The sequence below is a fragment of the Hyla sarda genome, chromosome 1 (genome assembly GCF_029499605.1).
Source record: "Hyla sarda isolate aHylSar1 chromosome 1, aHylSar1.hap1, whole genome shotgun sequence".
Taxonomy (NCBI): domain Eukaryota; kingdom Metazoa; phylum Chordata; class Amphibia; order Anura; family Hylidae; genus Hyla; species Hyla sarda.
Window position 1 is genome coordinate 109053295 of NC_079189.1, and position 21628 is coordinate 109074922.

Below are 21628 nucleotides of genomic sequence, written 5' to 3' on the forward strand. Positions count from 1 at the left end.
GTAGTGACAGCCTCTGCTGCTAAGGGGCCATAGAGTGGAGGTTCAGGGTGCCCCATCCTCACTTATGGACACTGTCAACCAGCACAATTTTGGGGCCTCCTGTTTTGCCGTAGGGGTAAGGTAAAGGGAACGATTACTAGAAGAGGGGCCTGATCTATTCTTCATTTTTATAGAATTTTCTCTCTTTAAACGTCTCTCTGTGATCTTCTTTGTTGCATTAGAATTGATTTCTTTTTTTATTGGACTCTTTGATAATTTGCAGTGATATAAATATTATCACTAAGCTTTACTCAATTCCTTACGTTATCTAGGAGTAAAGATTCTATTAAGTTTAGGTTCTTTATCCACTTTCTGGTTTCATATAAAGTGTTTCTAGTCACTTTTGCACATGGATATCTTTATTCATTAGCACCAAATACAGTGGTCCCTCAAGTTACAATATTAATTGGTTCCGGGACGACCATAGGCGTGCGCATGCCTATTGCATTAGGGTGTGCACCCTAAAGCACAAACTCACGCCTTGCGCGTGCATATATATATATATATATATATGTATATATATATACGCACACATACACACAGTTAGTATAGTTCCCCCACATTAGGTGCAGTATAAGTCCCGCCACATTAGGTGCAGTATAGTTCCCCCACATTAGGTGCAGTATAAGTCCCACCACATTAGGTGTGCAGTATAAGTCCCCGCCCTTTAGGTTGGCAGTACAGTTCCCCCACATTAGGTTGGCAGTACAGTTCCCCCACATTAGGTTGGCAGTACAGTTCCCCCACATTAGGTTGGCAGTACAGTTCCCCCACATTAGGTTGGCAGTACAGTTCCCCCACATTAGGTGCCACCTAATGTGGGGGAACTGTACTGCACCTAATGTGGGGGAACTGTACTGCCCCTAATGTGGGGGAACTGTACTGCCCCTAATGTGGGGGAACTGTACTGCACCTAATGTGGGGGAACTGTACTGCACCTAATGAGGGGGAACTGTACTGGACCTAATGTGGGGGAACTGTACTGCACCTAATGTGGGGGAACTGTACTGCACCTAATGAGGGGGAACTGTACTGCACCTAATGTGGGGGAACTGTACTGCACCTAATGTGGGGGAACTGTACTGCACCAGTACAGTTCCCCTACATTAAGTGCAGTACAGTTCCCCCACATTAGGTGTAGTATAGTTCCCCACATTATGTGCAGTACAGATCCCCTACATTAGGTGCAGTATAGTTTCCCCACATTAGGTGCAGTATAGTTTCCCCACATTAGGTGCAGTATAGTTTCCCCACATTAGGTGCAGTACAGTCCCCCCACATTAGGTGAAGTATAGTTCCCCCACATTAGGTGCAGTATAGTTCCCCCACATTAGGTGCAGTATATCTTTCCACATTAGGTGCAGTACAGTTCCCCCACATTAGGTGCAGTATAGTTCCCCCACATTAGGTGCAGTATAGTTCCCCACATTAGGTGCAGTACAGTTCCCCCACATTAGGTGCAGTATAGTTCCCCACATTAGGTGCAGTATAGTTCCACCACATTAGGTGCAGTATATCTTTCAACATTAGGTGCACTACAGTTCCCCCACATTAGGTGCAGTATAGTTTCCCCACATTAGGTGCAGTATAGTTCCCCCACATTTGGTGCAATATAGTTCCCCCACATTTGGTGCAGTATAGTTCCCCCACATTAGGTGCAGTATAGCTCCCCACATTAGGTGCAGTATAGTTCCCCCACATTAGGTGCAGTATAGTTTCCCCCACATTAGGTGCAGTATAGTTCCCCCACATTAGGTGCAGTATAGCTCCCCACATTAGGTGCAGTATAGTTCCCCACATTAGGTGCAGTATAGTTTCCCCCACATTAGGTGCAGTATAGTTTCCCCCACATTAGGTGCAGTATAGTTTCCCACATGAGTTGCAGTATAGTTTCCCCCACATTAGGTGCAGTATAGTTTCCCCCACATTAGGTGCAGTATAGTTTCCCCCACATTAGGTGCAGTATAGTTTCCCCCACATTAGGTGCAGTATAGTTCCCCACATTAGGTGCAGTATAGTTCCCCCACATTAGGTGCAGTATAGTTCCCCCACATTAGGTGCAGTATAGTTCCCCCACATTAGGTGCAGTATAGTTTCCCCCACATTAGGTGCAGTATAGTTTCCCCCACATTAGGTGCAGTATAGTTTCCCCCACATTAGGTGCAGTATAGTTTCCCACATTAGGTGCAGTATAGTTTCCGCCACATTAGGTGCAGTATAGTTTCCCCCACATTAGGTGCAGTATAGTTTCCCCCACATTAGGTGCAGTATAGTTCCCCACATTAGGTGCAGTATAGTTCCCCCACATTAGGTGCAGTATAGTTCCCCCACATTAGGTGCAGTATAGTTCCCCCACATTAGGTGCAGTATAGTTTCCCCAACATTAGGTGCAGTATAGTTTCCCCCACATTAGGTGCAGTATAGTTTCCCCCACATTAGGTGCAGTATAGTTTCCGCCACATTAGGTGCAGTATAGTTTCCGCCACATTAGGTGCAGTATAGTTTCCCCCACATTAGGTGCAGTATAGTTTCCCCCACATTAGGTGCAGTATAGTTCCCCACATTAGGTGCAGTATAGTTCCCCCACATTAGGTGCAGTATAGTTCCCCCACATTAGGTGCAGTATAGTTCCCCCACATTAGGCGCAGTATAGCTCCCCCACATTAGGTGCAGTATAGTTCCCCCACATTAGGTGCAGTATAGTTCCCCCACATCAGGTGCAGCATAGTTCCCCCACATTAGGTGCAGTATAGCTCCCCACATTAGGTGCAGTATAGTTCCCCCACATTAGGTGCAGTATAGTTTCCCCCACATTAGGTGCAGTATAGTTTCCCCCACATTAGGTGCAGTATAGTTCCCCCACATTAGGTGCAGTATAGTTCCCCCACATTAGGTGCAGTATAGTTCCCCCACATTAGGTGCAGTATAGCTCCCCACATTAGGTGGAGTATAGTTCCCCACATTAGGTGCAGTATAGTTCTCCCCACATCAGGCAGTATAGTTCCCCACATTAGGTGCAGTATAGTTCCCCACATTAGGTGCAGTATAGCTCCCCACATTAGGTGGAGTATAGTTCCCCACATTAGGTGCAGTATAGTTCTCCCCACATTAGGTGCAGTATAGTTCCCCCACATCAGGCAGTATAGTTCCCCACATTAGGTGCAGTATAGTTCCCCACATTAGGTGCTGTATAGTTCCCCACATTAGGTACAGTATAGTTCCCCACATTAGGTGCAGTATAGTTCCCCACATTAGGTGCAGTACAGTTTCCCCACAGACATACAGCCTTCAGCCATATACAGTGTATGGCTGGAGGCTGTATGTCTGTGTACTGCCCCACTTCAGTGTTCCGACCACAGGTCCTCCGGTCCGGGGTCACGATCTACTGCTATGGCCTATAGACCATAGCAGTAGGTCCCGGGACTGGAGGAGCGGTGGTCGGAACACTGAAGAAGACGTGCTGCCAGCTGGTGTTGGTCACTTACCATTCTGGCCGGCGTGTGCATCCTCTTCCTTGAATCTCCGCTCCTCCGTTGCTATGGGCGCACGCACGGGACGTCAATGACGTCCCTGCGTGCGCTACTTCCCGGCGGCCCCTGTGTTTTTAAAGTTAACACGGGGGCCGCTGTAGAAAGGTAACCGGGACATCCTTGTGTCCCGAAAAGATCTTTCGGGACACAGGGATGTCCCGAATGTGACGGGGGGGGGGGGTCCTCTGCGGGCTGCTCAGTGGTGGCCTCAGATGCCCCCCTGGGCTTGATTAGGGTGTGCCTGGGCACACCCGGCACACCCCGTGCGCACGCCTATGAGGACGACCATTGTATGTTGAAACCATTGTATGTTGAGACCAGAACTCTATGGAAACCTGGTAATTGGTTCTAAAGCCACCAAAATGTCATCCAAAAATAGGAAAAAGTGAGGATTAAAGAAAAATAAGTAGATAATTAATATAGATAAAACAAGTCCTTACATATAAATGTAAGAAAGATCTGCTGGGAGCTGTAATCACTGTCTATGTCAGTGTTTCCCAAGCAGGGAGCCTCCAGCTGTTGCAAAACTACAACTCCCAGCATGTCCGGACAGCCAAAGGCTGTAGTTTTGCAACAGCTGGGGGCACCCTGCTTCGGAAACACTGGTCTATGTAGAGGACAGGAGCTTCTTCGGGGTCCTGTACAGTACACGCAATGTCCTAAAAAAGTAACGGAGCCGCCCTCACCTGGTGTCCAAAGGAGCAGCTAACCCTGGTACAGGTAAAGTGTACAGAACATGTAATACCTCTCTGTACTGTAGGGGGCGATACCAGACATCAGTCAGTGCATACACTTCAGTAATACAGGGGTTTTACCTGTAAATTGTCCATTCTGATTGGTCATTTCTTCCGGCCATTGACAAGTTTCACAGATCTGGACTGTCTGTACATTGTATGTTGAGTCTGGTTTCAACTTACAATGGTCCAGAAAAGACCATTGTATGTTGAAACTATTGTATGTTGAGGCCATTGTAAGTTAAGGGATCACTGTACAATGTTCCATTTTTTGTATATTGTTATGGCTATAAAATATGCACAAGTCACCTTCACATCCACTTCTGTATGACATTGCAGACCTCCCTTGTAGGTACAGCTTCTATGCCAATCAAAGTCAAATCACCATGTGACCTCAATGTGACTGAAGAGCACAAGCTGCTCTGTCCCCGAGCTGGATCACTGTTACTATAGCTTCACAGGACACTAGTGCTACAAATAAATCTGCACATGATCCCACAGGAAGAGTCAATGAAAGAGCAGTCAGAGTCGTTTCCTTGAAAGTTGTCACCTTAATAAAGGTGTCTTCTTCCAAGGTTAAGTGCCGATATGCTTGCAATTGAACAGTTGTTCTCTTTGTTGTGGAACAAACATCTTAACCCATTAAGGACCAAGGACGTACCGGTACGTCCTTGGTCCTGCTCTCCTGATATAACGCGGGGTTACACAGTAACCCCACGTCATATCACGGCGGGCCCGGCGTCATAGTGAAGCCGGGACCCGCCTCTAATAGCGCGTGGCGCCGCGATCGGCGCTGCGCGCTCAGAGCTGAGCCGCGCGGCTAAAAGTGAAAGTGAAAGTTGCCGGCTAGCTCAGTCGGGCTGTTCGGGATAGCCGCGGCTAATCGCGGCATCCCGAACAGCTGACAGGACAGCGGGAGGGCCCCTTCCGGCCTCCTCGCTGTCCGATCGCCGAATGACTGCTCAGTGCCTGAGATCCAGGCATGAGCAGTCATGCGGCAGAATCGTTGATCACTGGTTTCTTATGAGAAACCAGTGATCAATGATGAAGATCAGTGTGTGCAGTGTTATAGGTCCCTATGGGATAATAATGATCAGTATAAGAGATCAGTGTGTGCAGTGTTATAGGTCCCTATGGAACCTATAACACTGCAAAAAAAAAGTGAAAAAAAAAAGGGAATAAAGATCATTTAACTCCTCCCCTATTAAAAGTTTGAATCACCCCCCTTTTCCAATAAAAAAAAAACACAGTGTAAATAAAAATAAAAATAAACATATGTGGTATCACCGCGTGATATGTCCGAATTATAAAAATATATCATTAATTAAACCGCTCGGTCAATGGCGTGCGCGCAAAAAAATTCCAAAGTCCAAAATAGTGCATTTTTGGTCACTTTTTATATAATTTAAAAATGAATAAAAAGCGATCAATAAGTCCTATCAATGCAAAAATGATACTGTTAAAAACTTCAGATCACGGCACAAAAAATTAGCCCTCATACCGCCCCATACACGGAAAAATAAAAAAGTTATAGGGGTCAGAAGATGACAATATTAAACGTATTCATTTTCCTGCATGTAGTTCTGATTTTTTCCAGAAGTCCGACAAAATCAAACCTATATAAGTAGGGTATCATTTTAATTGTATGGACCTACAGAATAAAGATAAGGTGCCATTTTTACCGAAAAATGTACTACGTAGAAACGGAAGCCCCCAAAATTTACAAAACAGCGTTTTTTTTTTCAATTTTGTCGCACAATGATTTTTTTCCGTTTGACCGTAGATTTGTTGGGCAAAATGACTGACGTCATTACAAAGTAGAATTGGTGGCGCAAAAAATAAGCCATCATATGGATTTTTAGTGAAAAATTGAAAGAGTTATGATTTTTTAAAGGCAAGGAGCAAAAAACTAAAATGCAAAAACGGAAAACCCCCCGGTCCTTAAGGGGTTAATACCGAATTCGGTTGGACAATAATATTGTTTAATTTTACTAGGCAGTTAAAACATTTCTTAGGATCGTCTTCGTAGTTGTGAAATAGATGTAATGAGAAACAGAAGAGTGTGCATAAATGATGTCATTGACAGGCAACCAGTCATGAGTGATTAAAGGTCACTACTGTCTTCAAGACAACCCCACTGGTCCTACTGGTGCTACTGGTCCTTTTGATAAACTGCTTCATAATATCAGCATTGAAATGTGTCACCATGTAAATCTCTGCGGAAATGTACAGTGTGTTACCAATGAGGGCTGCAGAGTTTTCTCATAAAGAACACTCATTACCTATATCGCTCTATTCAACTGTATAGGACTTATGGAGAAGGCTGTGTACAGCTCTCACCTATGTCTATTGAGTGTTGAATGGAGCTGAAGCACACCTGTCTGACTGCAACTTCATATACCATGGGAGATATGGGTCATGTGACTCTTTCATTAAAAATCTTGATATAAACCAATTTTATAGGCCAATAACTAAGTACTAACCGTTGTTTGGCGCTGTTAAGTACTAGAGAGAACCTATGAAAGTGCACCAAACTGACACAAAAATCAGGAAAAAGTATAAATCTTTATTATTCTCAATAAAATTAACAACATTAAAATATCAGCAGCAGTCAGAAGAAAAAAGACAAAAATTTCCAAAAAGTACTTAGGAAAACATACAGATGCCAACATATGATACTCTGTACGAGGTGGGCTGAAAAAAGGGACCACAATGCATATGTACAGGTATACACTTATAAAGGAATCTGTAATCCCAGTATACTAATGTGAACACAAAAAGGACATATATGAAAGTATAGCAGAAGTAGTGTCATTTGCCTAATGCCATTGGCAGTATATATAAAGGGAAACAAGGATGTTCCCATGCAAGTCTGAGGAGTAAAAAAAATAACTACCTCCATAAAAGCTGGAGCATCAGTTGTCCCTATAACAGTGAAAGTAAAGCGAAACTGTCCATGCATACCGCCATCTGACACTTTGCTATACTTACAATAGTCTGGAGCTTACCCCTACGTCGTTTCGCTCACTCGCTTCCTCTGGGAGATTTCATTAAGAATCTTGGGTCTGATGAAACCAAGATTAAACTTTTGGCCTCAATTCTAATCATCATGTCTGGATGAAACCAGGCACTGCTCCTCACCTGTCCATTACCATCCGCACAGTGAAGCATGGTGGTGGTAGCATCATGATGTGATGGTGTTTTTCAGCAGCTGAGACAGGGAGACTGGTCAGGGTTTAGGGAAAGCTGAATGGAGCAAAGTACAGAGATATTCTTAATGAAAACCTGCTGGACATCAGACTGGGCTAAAGGTTCCCTTATTAACAAGGCGATGACCTTAAGCACTCAGCCAAGAGTACACTGGAGCGGTTTAGGTATAACTATGTGAATGTGAGTGGCCTAATCGGAGCCCTGACTTGAACCCAATGGAACATCTCTGGAGAGTCCTGTAATTGGCTTCCACCATATTCAGCCTGACAGGGCTTTGGAGGATCAGCAAAGAAGAATGGCAGAAAATACTCAAATCCAGGTGTGCAAACCGGGTGGCATCATACCCAAAAAGACTGGAAGCTGTAATCACTGTCAAAGGGGCATCAACTAAAGGGTCTGAATACTTATGTCAGTGCAATATTATAGCTTTTCCCTTTCAATAAATTAGCAAAGATTTGTAACATTCTGTTTCACTTTGTTATTATGGGGTTATTGAGAGCATAATAACAACATAATAGAACATTAATAGAATTATTCTATTTTAGCACAAGGCCGCAACTCGATATCCGATAATGACAAAGTAAAGAAAAGAAACCTGAATGTTACAAATCTTGGCTAAATTATCTTCACAAAATGTGAAATAAAGTCTGAAGATTTTCCGACTGCAATGTATGAGGCCTGTTTTAGACAGGTTTAATAAATGAGGCCAAATGAAGTGGCCGAGTTAAAACTTTATGCCTAAACTAGTCTTATTCAGGGAGTTTATTATTTATGTGGATTTTAGTTTTACAGTTTTTAAGATTAATCATGATTATTTGATTATCTTACTGGGAGTTATCACATGTACAGTATTTAGATGCAGCAACAACATGGCATTTCCCTATAAAGTAACACTACTCTATATACTGTATACCTTTTACATAGACCCCTAATCTCTCATAGATAAGTAAACTAGGCATAGAGAAGGCCTCCATCACTATCCTTTTAAGGCTCAAATAGTCTCAATAGCTGAGAGAACATTAGAGACTTAGAACATAAGTGAAATAAATCTGGGAAGATGCTTGGCTTGTACAACCAGCAGGTGGCAGTAAAACTAAGAATGTGAAAACAATGCTTCCGCCTTAGGGTGCGATCACACTGCGGAATGAACGCTAAATCTCCGCTTGCGGAATTTAGCCACCGGGGATTCAGCCTGGCAGCCGCAGTCGGCAGTAGGACCCTGCAGCACTGCGCCGTCACCTTTGACGGCTATGCAGTGCTCGTGGAATTCAGTACAAAGAATGAACATGTTCATTCCCTGTGCGGAAAAATTTTGGCAGTGTAAAACTGCCAAACTTCGCAATGTACATAACAATATGCTCTTCAGTTTTAACTATTGACCAAAATATGTATTAATGACATATAAGACTGCTCATGCAAAATAGACCCCCTTGGAAATGTTTCCTTTCTCTGTCTCTCATTTGGTGTCACAAAAATTTTGTCCAAATTTTCCTATTTATTCTTACAACAAGAAAAATGTATAAAGTCATCACAGGTAAGACAAAACAGTGGGGCAGAATTACTATTGCAAGTGCACTGGATGTCTGGTGCAGTTTTACCCAAAAAATCTGGCGTACATGCTTTGCACTACATTGATATACTTTTTTTTTTTGACACATTTTGCCTTGTTCAATGAGGTGGTCTGATCTATTAGAAATGGGGCTTAAGAGCAACTTTATATACTAATAATATACTAACATTTTGGCACACGTGTGTAAAAGGGGTATTCCGGCCTTAAACATCTTACATGTATCCCCTGTCCAAAGGATAGGGGATAAGATGTCTGATCGCGGGTCTCCCGCCACTTGGACCCCCCTCCATCTCCATGCAGCACCCAGCATTCTGTGCAAGGTGCTGCTCCCAAGATGGAGACATGAAGTCACGCCACGCCCCCTTGTGATGTCACACCACGCCCCCTCCATTCATGTCTATGGGAGGGGCGTGACAGCCGTGCTGCATCTTATCACTAATGCTTTGGATAGGGGATTTCCTGAGTAATTACATGATTGCAGGGCATGTTTTTACCTGATTGCCATGCGAGATTTTGTGATTGCAGTACATGATTTAGTGATTTCCTGATTGCAGTGCATGATGTAGTGATTATTTGATTGCAGTGCATGAATTTATGATTTGCAGTGCATGATTTTGCGATTACTTGACTGCAGTGCATGTTTTTCTTAATGTAGTGCATGATTTACTGATTACAGTGCATGATTTAATGATTGCAGTTTATGACATCATGATTTCCTGTTTGCATTGAGTGGTTTACTGATTGCAGTGCATGCTTTTTACCTTATTATAGTGTGTCATTTTTGCAGTGCGTGATTGCAGTGCATGATTTTGTGATTACTTGATTGCAGTGCGTCATTGCTTGATGGCAGTGCATGATTTCATGATCACTTGATTGCAGTGTGTGATACTGGGATTTCCCTGGTTGCAGTTTCTGATTTCTTGATTGTAGTGAGTGATTGCTGGATTACAAATGAGGATTCATAATTGTATGATCACAATTGGCTAATTTGTGTTTGTATAACTGCAACGAGCCATGATTGTTGTGATGGATGATTTCCTGATTGCATTGCATCACTGGATAGTATGACTACTTAATTGCAGTGCATGATTGATGGTATGATGGATGATTTTGTATGATTGTGTGGTATGATGTGATGCACAGGCATCCGAGTGCAGACACTGTTTCCAACACATGTGTCTGAGTTCCAGCTGTACTGCCATACCAAATGTCCAAGTACCTGCCGATCTGCCACTGCAGACTTCCATCTGCCAAGTGTGTCACCACTGCAGACGTTCAAATGCCAACTGTGCCATTATTTGATCTTTTATGAAAAACATACACTGGCACATACATGAACAAAATTATACACTTTTTGCATATTTATACATTTAGGATTAAGTCTAGATGGTTATTCTGGACACACAACGTGACGCATGAACAATGATTGCTATGTTAGGGATGAGCAAATCTAATCTGACGAATCCAAATTCGTTATGAATTTCTGGAAAATTTGCTTCATTAAACTCCATTTAGTGCGGCCCAGGCTCTAAAATGGCGGATCAACACGTGAGGACATGGGGCAAGGAATCCTGGGATGGCGGGTAGGCGAGATGACCCTGAATCACATGCAGCATGCAGCCTTTTAGCAGACAGCCACCCCTGTGATGTCACAGCCTTATATATGTGACTGATCGGCAGCCATCTTGCGGTCAGTCACTTCAGCCTTTTATTGCAGAGACAGAGAGAGAGGGACATATAACAGTGTGTATTGCACAGAAAAGCATTTTTACAGCAGTGATTCACCTCCCAGTCACATCAGTATTCTGTTGCAGAGAGAGGGAAAGAGAGCAGTGTGTGTTGCACAGAAAAGCATTTTTACTGCAGCGATTCACCTCCCAATCACATCAGCATTATATTACAGATAGGGACAGAGAGCAGTGTGTTGCACAACTCAAGCCTAGAAGCACTGATAGGGAAGGGAGTGAGATTGAGGGGTGCAATTTTGGGTGTAGTACACAGCGACTGTGTGCTGCAACACTGGTGTGTACAACAACTGAAAAGCTAATAGTAGCCAGCCAGTTAGGGTGAGCAGAGCACTAAAAGCATACTGTCCTCTATTAAATGTAACCTGTGTGTACATCTAAGTGGTGTACCATTTTGTTTCTGTTAAAGTCTTAAAATGGTACTCCGGTGGAAAACTTTATTTATTTATTTATTTTTTTATCAACTGGTGCCAGAAAGTTAAACAGATTTATAAATGACTTCTATTAAAAAATCTTAATCCTTCCAGTACTTATTAGCTGCTGAATACTGCAGAGGAAATTCTTTTCTTTTTGGAACACAGTGCTCTCTGCTGACATCACGAGTAGAGATGAGCGAACTTACAGTAAATTTAATTCGTCACGAACTTCTCGGCTCGGCAGTTGATGACTTTTCCTGTGCAAATTAGTTCAGCCTTCAGGTGCTCCGGTGGGCTGGAAAAGGTGGATACATTCCTAGGAAAGAGTCTCCTAGGACTGTATCCACCTTTTCCAGACCACCGGAGCACCGGAAAGCTGAACTAATTTATGCAGGAAAAGTCATCAACTGCCGAGCCGAGAAGTTCATGACGAATCGAATTTACTGTAAGTTCGCTCATCTCTAATCACGAGCACAGTGCTCTCTGCTGACATCTCTGTCCATTTTAAGAACTGTCCAGAGAAGCATATGTTTGCTATGGGGATTTCCTCCAACTCTAGACAGTTCTTAAAATGTTAGCAGAGAGCACTGTGCTCGTGATGTCAGCAGAGAGCTCTGTGTTCCAAAAAGAAAATAATTTCCTCTGTAATATTCAGCAGCTAATAAGTACTGGAAGGATTAAGATTTTTTAATAGAAGTAATTTACAAATCTGTTTAACTTTCTGGCACCAGTTGATCCAAAAAAGAAAAAATTCCCACCGGAGTACCCCTATAAACCCTTAAGGACCAGGACCATTTTGGCCTTAAGGACCAGACCAATTTTATTTTTGCATTTTCATTTTTTCCTCCTCGCCTTCTAAAAATCATAACTCTCTTATATTTCCATCCACAGACCCATATTAGGGATTATTTTTTGCGTTACCAATTGTACTTTGCTATTAGATCCCTTATTTTACCATAAAATGTACGGCGCAACCAAACAAATATTATTTATGTGGGAAAATTGAAAAGAAAACCGCAATTTAGCAAATTTTGGAAGGTTTTGTTTTCACGCTGTACATTTTCCGGTAAAAATGACATGTTTTCTTTATTCTGTGGGTCAATATGATTAAAATGATACCCATGTTATATGCTTTTCTATAACTGTACTGCTTAAAAAAAATCTCAAACCATTTTAATAAAATCAGTAAATTGCCCTATTTTGACCACCTATAACGTTCTAATTTTTTCCGTATATGGGGTAATATGAGGGCTCATTTTTTGCACCATGATCTGTAGTTTTTATCTCTACCACTTTTGCTTAGGTTTTACTTTTTATTCATTTTTTATTAATTTTTTTGGAATAAAATGTGACAAAAAAAGCAGCAATTTTGGACTTTAAAAAAAAAAAAAAAAATTATGTTTATGCCATTTACCATACGGGATAATTAACAATATATTTTAATAGATCAGACTTTTACACACGCGGCGATACCAAATATGTGTATTAATAATTTTGTTTACGCCTTTTTGGGGGTAAAATGGGAAAAACTGACGTTTTACTTTTTTGTTGGGGGAGGGGATTTGTCAAATTTTGTTGCTTTTTTATTTTAAATTTTTTTTTTTTTATGTTCCCATAGGGGACTATTCATAGCAATCAGTTAATTGCTAATAATGTTCAATACTATTTATAGGACATAGCACTGATCAGTATTATCGGTGATCTTCTGCTCTGATTTGCTCGATCTCAGATCAGAGCAGAAGACCCGGGAGATGGCCAGAGCCAAGTGAGGGGACCTCCGGCCGGCATGCTGGATGATCAGATCCCCGCGGCAGCGCTACAGGCGATCCGATCATCCATTCAAAGTACCGCACTGCTGCAGATGCCGTGATCTGTATTGATCACGGCATCTGAGAGCTTAATGGCAGACATATGCGCGATCCCTGATTTCAACCATTACCGGCGGGTCCCTGGCTGAAGATAGCAGCCGGGACCTGTCGGGCATGACGCGAGCACCGCTCCGGTGCTCGCGATCATGGCGGCGCGTAAATGTATGTCATGGTGCGCTAAGTACCATGTCACCATGACGTACATTTACGTCCATTGTTGCTAAGGGGTTAAGGGCCTAGATACTGTGAAAGGTCAGCCAAAAGTACACACCTGCTGGTGTTGTAGACAAATACTGTTTACACATTCTCCTCCCCTCATAAGTGCATACCACATACGTACATCTGAGTGGTGTACTATTTTGTTTCTTTTAAAGTCTTAAGGGCCTAGATACTGTGAAAGGCCAGGTAAAAGTACACACCTGCTGGTGTTGTAGGCAAATACTGTTTTAAGCGTACTGGAGCGCATTGTCCTCCACTCATAAGTGCATACCACATGCTTACATCTAAGTAAGTGGTGTACCATTTTGTTCCTGTTAATGTCTTATGGGCCTAGATACTGTGAAAGGCCAGGTAAATGTACACATCTGCGGGTGTTTTAGACAAATACTGTTTTAAGCGTAGTGGAGCGAATTGTACTCCCCTCATATACGCACTAAGTATCAGGCAGAGAAGTGCCAGGACGTGCACAGAGGAGTGGCAGAGGCCTAAATTCATCAGACAGAGGTTGCAGCAGACTAGGCGTGAGTGGCAGCCGGAGTAGCAGCAAGAGGTCTGAGCTCCCGGTATCAGCTAGCGGTCGTGTCGCGACCAGCAGCCCATCTGCCGTCATCGATTGGTTAACACGGTCATCCACTTCATCACAAGTGACATCTGACACCCCCAGTCAAGAGTCAGTGGGTTGTATAGCAATTATTTAAAGTCACAGGCATGCAGGCCAGGCTGGAGGGAAGTCTGTGTGCAGAGCTGGGACGGGTGATGCTGCAGCTCCAATCCTCATGTATTCTCCCTCTCCTGTTGAGCATCTCTGGACTCTGGATTCTCCCTGGTCCCTCAGCAGAATGATGTGGCTGGAGGGAAGGAGCAGGGGCAGCGCTGACAGAGGACTACTTATCTTCAGGTCACCCCCACCCTTCTTTCACTCCTCTACACCTCTCTGTCACCCCTCGTAACCTCTCTTTAACCCCTGGACACCCCTCTGTTATCCCGTACACCCCTTTGTCACCCCTCTACACCCTTCTGTCACCCCTCTAAACCACTCTGTCACCCCTATACACCCCACGGTTACCCCGTACACCCCTCTGTCACCCCTCTACACCCCCTCTATGCTACAGCTCTGTCTGTAATGCACATCATGTAACAATGTTTAGCACTTATCTGATCGCTGTAATAAGAGCCTTGTAGTTTGAAGACTTTGTTTAAAGCTGTTTTATAATGAAAAGTGATTTATAAATTTCATTAATAATCATAATTTAACATTCTAAAAGGCTATAGATAAATAAACACTTATTTACATAAATAAAAAGGTACACAGTTGTCTGGAGTGTGAAAGTGGGAGATTCATAGGATAGCTTGGATATGAAGAGTACTGTAGAAGTGACATTAATGTGAAGAAATTCTTACAAAAACATCATAGGTGTCCATAGCCATTAAATCATTTCATTAAAGTGCTGATTTGACTCTAAGTAAGATTTGTGTTTATAATGTGAAGGTGTCCGAAACATTTTATCGTGTTTCATTCAGGCTTCAGTTTTCGAGAACTTTTGTAGTTTGCAGACTTTGTTTAAAGACGTTTTATAATTTATGAAAAGTGACTTGCACATTTTTAAATAATATTTAATATAATTTAAATAAATAATTGCTATACATAAGAGCCAGGTAAGAAGTCCAGAATGGAAGGCAACTCTTGTCACTACATTCTCATGGAATGAAGGACATTTCCAAAAGAATCTGCATGTCAGACTGAATAACAGTATTATTTCACTAACCCAGCACACTCCCTATGTGTGTTACAGCAAGGCAAAGTGTTCTACACCCCTATTGAGGCTCTCTGTAGCCCGGAAATAGCCATTTTTATGGCGATTCGCCGCAAATAAATTCGGATCAAACCTAATTTTTGGGGGAAAATTTGGCGAATCAATCAAATCAAATTTTTACAAAATTCGCTCATCTCTAGTTGCTATCTCCGAATTGTGTTACATGGTGCTATGATGTAGCACATAATTCAGATAGAGAGTGACACAGCGATCTTAGGCCATGCCACCTGCATCGTGGCCAAAGTCGCTATGTAGCCCAAGCCTAAAGTCAATGGGTACATCAGCCTATACATCTGCATACCATTTTTGGGTTCACAAAAGTTTATACCTGTTGCACATCAAAAATGTAATGTGAGTTAAACCTATTAATGATTTTCTCTCTGCCCCGAAATATCACAGCAGCCAGAAACCCTGGAGCATCAGCACTAAAGCTTTGCCACAATTACCTACAGTATCTCATATTACTGAGTCCACCTCACCTTGTATATGTATTAGAGAATAACTCTAATAATGTTTAGACAATCAAAACAATTCTAACATAGATTTTTGTACATAGTAAAAGTAAGCTGATATCATTTGTATTTTTTATTTACAATGCAAAAAATCATGACATTTTAGAAAAAGAGCCAATTTTTTTCTAATTTTAACACTAATACACTGCTCAAAAAAACAAAGGGAACACTTAAACAACACAATGTAATTACAAGTCAATGACACTTCTGTGAAATCACACTGTCCAATCAGGATGTAACACCAATTGACAATCAATTTCACATGCTGTTGTGCAAATGGAACAGACAACAGGTGGAAATTATAGGCAATTAGCAAGACAACCCCAAGGAAGAAGTGGTTCTGCAGGTGGTGACCACAGACCACTTCTCAGTTCCTATGCTTCCTGGATGATGTTTTGGTCACTTTGAATGCTGGCGGTGCTTTCACACTAGTGGTAGCATGAGACGGAGTCTACAACTCACACAAGTGCAGCTCATCAAGGATGGCACATCAATGCGATCTGTGGCAAGTAGGTTTGCTGTGTCTTTCAGCGTAGTGTCCAGAGCATGGGGGCGCTACCAGGAGACAGGCCAGTACATCAGGAGATGTGAAGGAGGCCGTAGGAGGGCAACAACCCAGCAACAGGACCGCTACCTCCACTTTTGTGCATGGAGGAGCACTGCCAGAGCCCTGCAAAATGACCTCCAGCAGGCCACAAATGTGCATGTGTCCACTTAAATGGTCAGAAACAGACTCCATGAGGGTGGTATGAGGGCCAGACGTCCACAGGTGGGGGTTGTGCTTACAGCCCAACACCGTGCAGGACGTTTGGCATTTGCCAGAGAACACAAAGATTGGCAAATTCGCCACTGGCATCCTGTATTCTTCACATATGAAAGCAGGTTCACAATAAGCACATGTGACAGACGTGACAGAGTCTGGAGACGCCGTGGAGAACATTCTGCTGTCTGCAACATCCTCCAGCATGACCGGTTTGGCGGTGGGTCAGTAATGGTGTGGGGTAGCATTTCTTTGGGGGGCCGCACAGCCCTCCATGTGCTTGCCAGAGGTAGCCTGACTGCCATTAGGTACTGAGATCCTCAGATCCCTTGTGAGACCATATGCTGGTGCGGTTGGCCCTGGGTTCCTCCTAATGCAAGACAATGCTAGACCTCATGTTGCTGGAGTGTGTCAGCAGTTCCTGCAAGAGGAAGGCATTGATGCTATGGACTGGCCCGCCCGTTCCTCAGACCTGAATCCGATTGAATACATCTGAGACATCATGTCTCGCTCCATCCACCAACACCACGTTGCACCACAGACTGTCCAGGAGTTGGCAGATGCTTTAGTCCAGGTCTGGGAGGACATCCCTCAGGAGACCATCCGTCACCTCATCAGAAGCCTCATCAGGAGCATGCCCAGGTGTTGTAGGGAGGTCATACGGGTACGTGGAGGCCACACACACTACTGAGCCTCATTTTGACTTGTTTTAAGGACATTACATCAAAGTTGGATCAGCCTGTAGTGTGGTTTTCCATTTTTGAGTGTGACTCCATATCCAGACCTCCATGGGTTGATACATTTGATTTCCATTGATAATTTTTGTGTTATTTTGTTATCAGCACATTCATCTATGTAAAGTTGAAAGTATTTCATACAATTGGTTCATTCATTCAGATCTAGGATGTGTTATCTTAGTGTTCCCTTTATTTTTTTGCGCAGTGTATATTGCATGTATTTATACATACTGAGAAAATAGTTTATGAAACTTATAATTTCAGGCTAGGTTTCCACTTGTTTTTTTTTTTTTTTTTGCAAAAACGCCAATAAAAACACCCAGATGTTAGCTGCAAATCAATAGGTAACTGCAAAATGCCATATCCACTTAGCGTTTTTCAGTTTGGTGTTTTTTTTTTATCCTTTTGGCTTTTTTCTGCTATTTTGGGCTCCTTGGCAGTTTTTTAAAAACGACTTCTTGTTGAGACTTTGGTGTTTTTTCGGGAAAATCTTGGCGTCTATGGGAGTGAGAAAACGCCAAGAAAAATGGCATGTGGGTTTTAACTTTGGCGTTTTTGCAGATGGTTTTTAGTCTTTTTGGACTTCAGCGATCCAAAAAAAGTGATGGCAATACCTTTTTTTTATAAAAATTTCGTAGGGTACCATTAAAAAATAATAATAAAAAAGTTACAGTAGTGATGAAAAAAATTGTATTTAACGAAATGTATCTTTTTTATAAAAAATTTTTAATTAATTTTAAACAGGGATCAATTTATGTGGGCGGGCAGGGCACTAAAATTGTAGCTGACAATAATAAAAATGTAGTGTGTGTGAGTTTTTTTTAACTATTTTTTAGGTTTACACACTGTTCCATGATGGGAGTAGTAGTACCTGTACTAATTGACAGATCTTTCTGGGTCCGTTGCGATCCTCCTGTATAATGTATAGATGTGGTCGGCCACTATTCTATGGTCCCCTGCACTGACGTATATATACACCTATTCATATTTCCCTCAGATAGCTGTGATTGGCCAGATGGTTCCAGCCAATCACAAATCTGTGGGAAATATGAATAGGTATATATATACGTCAGTGCAGGGGACCATAGAAGAGCGGCCGGCCGCCCGCATCTATACATTATACAGGAGGATCACAGTGGGTGTCACAAGTGACACTCGCTGCAATCTGGTCATATATCAACTGCCCAGCAAGAATTTGCAGTGAGCCTATGAATGTGTATAAAGTATACACATTGCTGACTCACTTAAACGCTATGCGCCAGCCCAGCAAGCAAAGAATTAACTTACACTTCTGGACAGCGTAGGTTAACCCTTGGGGCGGTATACACTATATACAGCTATCTATGTATATAGTGTATACAGAAGACAAAGTCAGCTTACCTCCCTCCAGTCCTGGCTGTGTCCATGTAGCTCCGCCCCCTAGTGATGATGTCATTAGGGGGGAGAGCTTCAGACAGCTGGTAAGGGTGTGAGGCTCTGTTCATATTGTACATTTTGTAAAATGTGAACAGACCCATCTGGCAGTGTCTTCCCAGACAGGGAGACTCCAGCTGTTGCTAAACTACAACTCAACAGCATACTGGGAGCTGTAGTTTTAGAACAATTGGAGGCTTCCTGTTTGGGAAGACATTGCATTATGTACTAACCAAATGTACTAACCAATTTTTTGTGTTTTTTTTTCTTCTCATTTCAGATCCGTGTATGCAGAGGATTACGGCGGATTCTGAGGACTACTGCAGATGAACTGGATTTTTTTCCTTTTAATAAAATGGCTAACGAGGGCTGTGGGGGGAGTGTTTTTTTAAATACATTTTTTTTTTTTCCAATGTGTCGTGTTTGTTTGCTTTACATTTATACATGGACCGTTGTGTATTCATGGAAATCAAGCAGCTGGAAATTAAAAGTGCCCTACATCACATGCAGTTTGGTGCACGAGACAACTTTTCAATGTATAATTGTGGAATTACCTGAAGTACCTCACAGTTCACCAATTTATTTTCATTTCAATGGTCCTCATTTACTAAGAGTGGAGTTTAGTTTTCTTTGTGGGTTTTCGGTTTCCATGTATTTTTCCATGATATTTACTATTGTATCTTGTATTTGGTGATTTTCCCAACGTTTTGCTTTTTATATTTTTTTTTTACACATGCACTGAGCTGTGGGATTTTCTAGAGCTTAATTCCATCACATTTTAAATTTGTAAAATTAAAAAAATGTAGGTTTTTGTAGACACGTCCCTTTCTCCCAATTCTCCCTTTTAATTATTATTTTTTTTTAAATTGGAGAGTTAGTAGGGTTTTTAAATTCTTTTTTGTCTGAAATTCTGGAGCACGACACATCTGACACAAAAAACCCTACAAAATCTACTCAGAAAAGCCTTATTAAATGAGGCCCAATGTGCGGCAAAAAATAAGGAACTGTGTAAACTGGTTTAATCTTTTCATTTATTTGTTGGAAAATAAACAGTCTTTTTGTAGTTTTTTTTCAACCAGTTTTTGCATGTGAAAACATTTTACTAATCCCCCCACTTTGTTTCTAATTTTCTCACAGTCAAAGATTTCTACTTGCTGTCATTGAATACGTTTATTGGTTTACTTTTGGTGGATAAAAATCTGTCCTGGATATGAGATGATCACACAGGTGCGAGACTTATTGCTGTATAACCGCTGATAACTGTATTGTACGAAACTGTGCGCCTGTTTATCCATCTCAAAAATATATGTGACTTTCCATGGCAACCCAGAGAAGCTCACGACAATAAACAAGTTCAATGTTCTGGTGGAATTGTTCAAGTGGTTTTTCCGAGCGGAATTCCAGTGCCAGCAGGAATTTCCGAATGGAATTTCCAAACGGAATTCCTCTCGGCCTTAGAAGTAAATCTCAGAACTGCAGAATCAGTTTGTCTAAGGGTTTGTTCACAAATGCGGTGGGTGAACCGCAGCGGATTTTTCACAGTCGATGTTCTGCGGTGGAAATTTAGAGGCGGAATTTCCATAGCATCTGATTACATTGACCTTAATAGGGTCTTCTGTGGATTTTCTGCTGCATAAATTCTGCCGAGGAAAGCCCGCCCGTGTAAACATACCCTAAGGGTACGTTCACATGCGGGTAATTAACAGCAGGAAATCTACTGCGAGTTACGTGACCATTCATTTGGAACCAACAACATTCCGCAATAGTGGGCTGTCCACAGCAGATTTTCAGCAGCAGAATCTCTCCTGTTGAAGATCCCCCGCAGACCCCATGGACTTCAATGAGCTCTGCAGATGATTTTCTGCAGATGAGATTCGATGTTGAAAATCTGCTGTGGGCAGCCCATGGAGAAACCGCCCCTTTTAACCCTTTAAGAACTAAGCCAATTTTGACCTGAATGACCAGGCCGATTTACATTTTTGCACAGTTTTTTTTTCCTCCTCCCCTTCTAAAATCATAACGCTTTAAATTTTGCACCTACAGACCCATATAAGAGCTTGTTTTTTGCCTCTTCAATTGTACTTATTTTATACCAAACTCTGCATAAAAAAAACATTATTTGTGGGGTGAAATAAAACAAAACAAAACGCTATTTTGTAAAATTTGGGGGCTTCCTTTTCTACGCAGTGCACTTTTCAGTAAAAATGACTCCTTATCTTTATTCTGTATCATACGGTCACAAAGATACTCAATTTATGTAGGTTTTATTTCATTTTACTACTTAAAAAAAAATGATAATTACATGCACCAAAATTAGGATGTTTAAAATTGTCATCTTCTGACCCCTATAACTTTTTTTTATTTTTTTCACATACGGGCTATATGAGGGCTTTTTATTCATTTTTTATGGTATACGAAGTAATCAAAATTTTAACTTTTGTGGTTTTTTTTTAATGGTTAATAATTTTAATGGTTCGGACATTTTCGCACGCGGAGGTACCACATATGATTATTTACATTTTTTTTAATTACATTATTTTATTTAAAAATGGGAAAAGGGGGGGGGGCTGGGTTGAACTTTTATTAAGAAGGGGTTAATTCACTTTTATTATACACTGATTGCATAGGCTGGGTCCACACTACGTTTTGTCCCATACGGGAGCGCATACGGCAGGGGGGAGCTAAAAGCTCGCGCTCCCGTATGTTACCGTATGCGCTCCCGTATGTCATTCATTTCAATGAGCCGACCGGAGTGAAACGTTCGGTCCGGTCGGCTCATTTTTGCGCCGTATGCGCTTTTACAACCGGACCTAAAACCGTGGTTGACCACGGTTTTAGGTCCGGTTGTAAAAGCGCATACGGCGCAAAAATGAGCCGACCGGACCAAACGTTTCACTCCGGTCGGCTCATTGAAATGAATGACATACGGGAGCGCATACGGTAACATACGGGAGCGCGAGCTTTTAGCTCCCCCCTGCCGTATGCGCTCCCGTATGGGACAAAACGTAGTGTGGACCCAGCCTTACTCTGTTCAATTCTGAGCTTTGCCTCAGCATTGATC